This window comes from Lactuca virosa, chromosome 2 (genome assembly GCF_052849685.1).
Source record: "Lactuca virosa cultivar CGN04683 chromosome 2, Lactuca_virosa_CGN04683_v6, whole genome shotgun sequence".
Lineage (NCBI taxonomy): Eukaryota > Viridiplantae > Streptophyta > Magnoliopsida > Asterales > Asteraceae > Lactuca > Lactuca virosa.
The window spans coordinates 122,118,316-122,125,920 of NC_136427.1; the positions used below are offsets into that span (position 1 = coordinate 122,118,316).

Sequence of the window (7,605 nt, forward strand, 5' to 3'; positions counted from 1 at the left end):
GATCGATTTTGGTAAAGCTTGGGATACCCATTTACCATTGGTCGAGTTCTCGTACAACAATAGCTACCACACTAGCATCAAGGTTGCCCCATTCGAAGCCCTCTATGGCCGCAAGTGCAGATCACCTCTGTGCTGGGCCGAAGTGGGTGACACGCAACTTGCTAGAGGTCAAGTACCCGATAGCACTCTCACTGGCCCGAAAATCATAAGGGAAACTACCGAGAAGATTGTCCAAATCCGAGAACGACTAAAGGCTTCAAGAGACAGATAAAAGAGTTATGCGGATAAAAGACGGAAACCCTTGGAATTCCAGGTTGGGGACCGGGTACTATTGAAAGTCTCACCCTGGAAGGGATTAATACGTTTTGGAAAACGTGGAAACTAAACCCAAGGTATATCGGACCATTCGAGATCCTTTCCAGGATCGGCCCGGTGGCATACAAACTTCAATTACCACAAGAACTCAATAACGTACACCCTACCTTTCACGTGTCGAACCTAAAGAAGTGCTTGTCCGATGAGACCCTCGTCATCCCTCTGGACGAAATTGAAATCAACGAGAGTCTCCACTTCGTAGAAGAGCCAGTAGAAATCATGGATCGGGAAATTAAAAGAACTAAACAAAGTCGCATACCCATCGTGAAGGTCCATTGGAATGCCAAGCGAGGACCTGAATACACCTGGGAGAGCGAAGATCAAATGAAACAAAAATACCCGCATCTTTTCCCTAGTCCATAAAATACTTAATTTAGAATTAATTTCGGGACGAAATTCCCTCTAACGGGGGGATGATGTGACAACCCGATATTTAAAATCAATGTAATGTTCTAAAGTCAAGCATTGTAACCTATTTTTGATATAATAAAATAGCGTCAAAAATGAAGTGTTCTAAAGTTTCAATTGGGATACATAAAATGTTAGATATTGTGTCAAGGTTTTCAGATATATAAAGGACACTCAAATCCGAGTTATAACAAAGAAGTTATGACCAATCGAAAATCCGCGACATAACCGGTAAAACACTGTTAAGCGTAAAAAGGGAAATTTTAATAAAATGCTTTTTAGCCTTATGTATCTAAACGAAAGTCGTAAACATCAGCTTTTGGAGAAGGAACGCTAAGACGTCTGTTATCAAAACATTTTAAATCATCATATTTGTAATATTCTTTTGAAACATGTATTACATGCAACAATGTAACTTTTATTATATTTATGATGGTTGGGTTTACTTTCTTTACAAATATTCAGCTGTTATGATACTACGTGAAGTCATCCGCCCCCGAATTTTTCCGCCATTCTGGTTTGGGGGTGTGACACCATTCGTGTAATTTAATCTTACTTTTCTTTTTGTTCATATTTGGGTAACTACTTTTTTTGTACACATCTAGGTACCAAACTTGTTGAAAGTGTTCATATCTAGGATGTAACCTTCTACAGCAGGTCATAATGGTCATATGTGAACACTTCCAACAAGTTTGTTACCTAGATGTGTACAAAAAAAGATAGTTACTCAGATGCAAACATACCCAAAAGTTAATTACCTTGATAAGTCATTTTCCCTTATACATACATGTTATCCTATTATAAAGTAAGAAGGGGTTATTATAAAGTAAGAAGGGGTTAGGTGGTTTGAACGATACAAAACTTCTTTCTTGGTTGTGTCACAATTGAACCATTTTTATTTAATATATGATTGAAAAAACAAAAACATGTTTGGAAAATTAAAATGTAAATAAAACAACTTATGTTTAGAATACCATAATTTCCAAGATGAATGGTAAATTTGGCACTAGAGGTGATATATGAGTGAAAAAAACACGTGTATTTAACAATTCTAATATGAACTAGTGTAGCTACCCATGCTTCACATGGGTCAGTGTATTTCATTTTTTGCTTGGGCAAGTGGGTTTATTGTGATATTCTCCAAGTTTTGATATCATACCTTATGAAATACAGTCGAGCAAACAAATTAAATTCCAGAGCTAATCTTGAAAGTTGTTCATGAGATAATGAGTTAGCATTTGACAAACTTCTTAGGCCCTAAGGCATAACCCGTTAACTTTTTTTAGTTTTACCATTAGATATTGCACATGGCAGCGAATGAAACCATCAAAGCAACATGAAAAACATGAAATTTTATTAAGTGTTCAGAAAAATTGAGAATAAAAAGGCAAAGGATTCACATAACATCCACTGTTTTGATTACATGAAAAAGAGTGGATGCTGTAGGGTCCCAAATGAATTGGCTTACCAGCCACTTCAACAGCGTCCTTATCCTTATCAACAACAGTGTCGACGTAGAAAGCAAATTTGAATGCGATAACCCGTACATTCTTCAAAATAAAATACAAAGAATTACATATTTAGCAAACTTAAAAAAAAAGGAGTTGTTTTCTTTACCTGAGAGGTTTTATTATCACTTTGTTGACTCTTTACATCCAATTTTTGTCTCATTCATCTTTTCAATCACATTTTCCTTTTCTTCTACAATCGTTTAAAAATTGGTTGGAAACCTCAAAAAATATGAAAAATGTTTACTATATTTATTACAAAAACGTTTACCTCTCATTGAGATTTGAGATGATTAATCAACCAAGAACTCTTATAACAACGTTATTTAGAACTATTAAGGAAAGTAACCGAAGATGTAGGGAAATATTTGAGATCAACTTCTGGTACATCTTCACAGGCTGCCTAGACCATGTTGTGAGTGACGGACAGAAGAAACTAAGTTTTCCACATAGTTACAACACCATCAATTGTCTTCTACAGACTCATTAAAACAAAATCAGAAATCTATATCCATAAAAACCGCTAAATTAAAAGAAGTATCACACCTACTTGGCTTGAATTATCTTTGTCTAATTGAAATGAATAACCTCTTCTGCAAAAAAGAAGACAAACAGGAAAATATTTTTTGTTCAGATAACTGATGATTAGTTTAAAGATAACTGTGTTTAGAAATAGACATGTTACACATGCATTTCATTATATTAATCAAACCGTGAGGGGTTAGAGTAGGATACTCAAAAGAATTCATTACATTAGGTTATGAAAGAAAGAAACCAAAAGGCTGACAATTAATCACACATTTTTGAAATACATTTAAAAAACAACTCGATTTCACAAATATTCATCTCAGTTTGATTGGGTTTAAAAGGCAGCAGCTATGCACCCTGTTGTACCATCAATGGGAAACGTGATGGCTACAATAGCTGCAACATATAAGGCAAAATAAATGAATCAGCCATAAGACGGAAATAGCTAACCGCGAGTGCAAATTTTACATTGTTATAGCAAGGAACTTTTGAAAATAGCTAACTACAAGTGCAAGAAATAAAGATTGTACATTTATTTAAATATTAATTATAGCATTATGTTTTCATTTTATTGGTTAACAACTTTGTAGTAAAAAAAATTACCAAATTATATCGGTGCAAATTGCCTTGTATTTTGGTTATATTGATTTTTACCTTCAAACATACATTTAAGAGGCAGATGCAACTAATATAACGTCAAAAAAAAATTAAATAAATAAAAAAAATAAGAAAAAAAAAACAAAGTCAGTAGTAAACATTGTAAGTTTTCAACTCCTATTTCTTTGGAAAAATATCCATTTTTAACATTAAAATAGAAAAGAATAAAAAGATTGTTTTCATATTTTTATATAAAACAAATACTATTCCAACAGTTCAATTTTAAAATTTTGACCATGTGAGTTGTTGGGAGCATGAGGAAAGTTGTCATTACGAAAATTACTCTTTGTAGAAGATTTAGGCACAGTCGTTTTTTGTTGACATTTAAAAAAAATATAGACTTTTTTACCCTAAGCTTTCATCTCTGCAATATAAAAACTCATCTTCGCACCTTAACAACATCCTCCATTGTTTTTTTTCTCCTTGGTGATGTCATCATCTTTCTTGGCATATTCACAACAATATTTATAATTTCAGAAAGATTTCAAGAACTGAATTTGGAAGTGAATTTGGACATATTTTGATAAAAAAAAATAGTACGTCATGTTCTTGAAATAAGCCTACTGTAAAGTAAGAACCCTAGGTTTAGGCATCCGACCATTGCCCATTTTTTCCTTCTTACCCCAAATAAGACGACTTTTGGCCCGCACTTTCTACTCTTCCCCTGTAAAGCAGCTGAACATGATATATAATCTGACAGAAAATGTTCAACTAATGCTTACAAATTAAGTCCAAAATTGTACATACAGATCATGTTAAAAATAATGCAGAATTACATATTCGCCCAAACAATAAATATTAGTAATTAGATGTTGCTCCTCAAAGACAAATCCTGACACCAATATCTCAACTGCCAACCTCTGTTACTTAACACAAGGTTTATGACAAAATATCATTACAATATACATTAGGGAACTAAAAACTAAGGCTTTATGTCATATAATATGACCATTATACTTTTACCCATTTACCCTTTTGACCATTCTTTCAAAAGAGGCGAGTTTGCCACTTAACTTGATGAGTTTGTATTCATTTGGTCATTGTAACCTTTAATGGTCACATATGATAATTGATATGACACAAACCCAAAAGATTTAAAAAAAAAAAAAAGAACTCACGCCTTGGTTATGATTGTCCCCTATGGTTTTGAACTCAAAATCATCAATACTTCCTGTCCTTGTAGCCATTTTTGTCCCTGTAAGTCTAGCTCCAGCAGCTGAAACAATCACATTTACAGATTTACTTATTATTTATTTATATTAAAGAACATTGTAATTCTTAATAAATCTTTATTCTTTATTCACCTCCACTGCAACAGAACCTACAACACTTCCTGCAGCTGTTAGCAATAGCAGCAAAACCACCGGTTCCAATCACTGGTATAATTGTACCGAATGTTGGTGCTAAAGCACTAAATCCTACAGCAATTGTTGGAGCTGCTAAACCTGTTGAAAATAAAATCATCCATTATACAATATACAGAATTACAGATAACAATATATTTACTAAAAGAATTGAAAAGTTTGGGATATTATAACTATAACTATACCACCAGTAATCGCCATTAAAGTTCCACCGGTTAAAGCGGCAACTCCAATAATACATCCACGTCTCCACTTTAGGGCTGTTCACTATTTGGATAAAACCGAATTGTCCAATTGGACAATTTGGATTGGACTATTTGGTTCGGATATTTGGATTGGTTTTCAACAAAACCGAATTATTATTTTGGATTTCGGATTGGTTTTGATTTATAAAATAAGAACCGAATTGTCCAAAAAAACCGAATAAGCATTTATTATTTATTTATTGATAATATATATCTATAATTATTTCTTGATTTTGTAATTTATTTTTTCAAATAGGTTCAAAACGTTTCACTCGATAAAAAAAACATTAATATGCATTTTCTTTCAAAAGTTTTCTATCTATAAAATATTTAACTATAATATATCTTCTTAGTAATTGTTTATAAATTTCAAATCACAACTAAATAATATGTTTTTGCTTCTTGTGTAAAGTTAGGTAATATTATAATTATATGTCGTTTTAAAATGTTTCGGGTTTTTGAAAACCGAATTATAAAAACCGATCCAACCGAATTGTAATTGGATCCGATCGGATCGGATCGGATTTGAATTTAGTTTGGACTATTTGGATCCATGTTTTGAAAACCGAAATCAATTTGGACTCACTTGATTGGATCGGATCAAACCGATCCATCCAAACGAACACCCATACTCCACTTAGCCCACATGCTTTTTGGTATTATATCAGGAAAAGGAAACATCATGAATGTTTGAAAGCACATATCATCACAAATGGCATTCACAATGTCCTACCTGAAACAAAAAGAAAAGTATTAGATTGATGCCAAACAATACTTGTAATGAGAAAAAAAATAAGTGAGATATGATTAATTAATAATTACACTGGTGCAATCGGCTTCCGTTGCAAGTTTTGCAAGCATTATAGAAGAACCTGAAAAATAGAAACAAATTGTTAAGAATATAAGTATAATACCAAAAACTTTTAAAAATTTATCGTTTGAAAAAAGGTTAAAAAGTAAAAACAATGACCTGGATCTTTTTCTGATGGTTTTACAATGAAACTGTTACCACCGGTAATGGTAATAGCAAGTGGAAACATCTGCAAGAAAAGATTAAATAGATGATTGAAGTTAACATATTCTTGTTTATTCAAAGTGAAAGAAAGTAAGGGCAAATTGGGAATTATAATCACACCCACATGGAAATTTTCATTCCCATCCATTGCCTACTGATTCACAGTTTCGTTGGAATACTTTTTTGATACCAAAATTCCACTTAACAAATAAAAATAGAAAAGAGCGATGGTAGTTCCCCAAACAATCAGAATCTTTATTTTTTAAATCCAAACATATACAAAACATAAAAATTAAAGCCTTTGATGCTTTGAAGCCGGTAAAAAAGTAATTAAACACTTAAACTTGTATTAGTTGTATAATTAACTGATTATCAAACGTTAAAGAAAATCTGAATCGAAGCATGAAACCATAAGTAAGAAAGTCACAAGTTTGGGTAGAAGAAATTGAGAAACAGTGGATGAATTTCAGAATAGAAGTGGCATGAGGGTTAGTTTAACAACCCTTGAAGAATTGAAGAAATGAACTCTGTTGTGCGAATCTGTACAAAAAAAAAAGTCATAAAAAGTAAAGAGGCGATAAACCCTAGAAAAGTGAATTCGTTCAACTTACAACTTTCTACGGTAGCCTCCGGCTACGCCGCTTCCCTCTCCGGCGACGGCAGCCTTCCCCTTTTAAATGAATGACATCAGAAGTTAACCATCGCAACCATCGTCGGGCCATTGACAGCTCAGTATCCTCTGTAATCCTCTGGTCAAACATACAAAGTGAATGGGTAGATGAAAATACAACTCCATTTGTCCCAAATTTCCAAACAACTTGTGATATCAAAATAAACTTACTTGCTGATTTCACTATAGAGCTAAGAATGGTCTTCAATATTCCCTTGAGGATTGTTTAAGACAGATGCTGAACCCCCCTCCCCCCAAATTAAGCCTTCAATAAAACCCCAAATTAGTTATATCCCTACACCGTAGAGACGTCAGCTATCCCGAGAAAAAACAAAAGCGTACGTATTTCTTGTTCAAAAACAGTGGACAAAAGGTTTCATAGAACGAATTTTGAAGAAACGGAAATACAGAGAAGAAGAATTGGAGACCGATGTGAAATTGTTGACTACCTGAGTCGAAGTTCTTAAGTGTACGCTTCCTCTAGTCTCTTATATCTTATCTTTGTGCTACATGGATATTGGAATAGAATTGGGGAAGAAAGCAAGAAACTTTAAGGAATCCACAGACATGGGAGACCTCAATCTGTGTAGCTACACAAAGGGACCGGTGATGGGTATCGACGGTTTTATAGATTAAAACAAATTAGGCAAGAGAACATCGTCATCTGGTGGTAGCGACATGTGGAAGCATCCAAAATCGTTCCTGAGGTATCCGGTGGCCGTGGAGAAATTGTGGAGATATGAAAGGGTAAGTCTGAATGAGGAATAAGATGTAGACGGTAGATCGGTGGAGGTTTAAACTAACCCCGGTAAAATAACTTGATGAACAGTGATGG

The 7,605-nt window shown here is 33.7% G+C and overlaps 2 long non-coding RNA genes across 3 annotated transcripts; both read right to left on the reverse strand.

Annotated features, from left to right (window-relative positions):
- Nucleotides 1-5,716: 5,716 nt before the first annotated feature.
- On the reverse strand, nt 5,717-6,109 carry LOC145156488 (uncharacterized). The gene is made up of 3 exons (XR_013736744.1): nt 6,056-6,109; nt 5,908-5,957; nt 5,717-5,818 (listed from the first exon to the last, which is right to left on the reverse strand). It is a non-coding gene; the product is annotated as an uncharacterized LOC145156488 (long non-coding RNA).
- Nucleotides 6,110-7,269, reverse strand: LOC145156487 (uncharacterized). 2 transcript variants are annotated; one of them, XR_013736743.1, is made up of 4 exons: nt 7,220-7,269; nt 6,942-7,065; nt 6,712-6,849; nt 6,110-6,640 (listed from the first exon to the last, which is right to left on the reverse strand). It is a non-coding gene; the product is annotated as an uncharacterized LOC145156487 (long non-coding RNA). The 2 variants fall into 2 exon arrangements; XR_013736742.1 differs by having other exon boundaries at nt 6,942-7,227.
- Nucleotides 7,270-7,605: the final 336 nt, after the last annotated feature.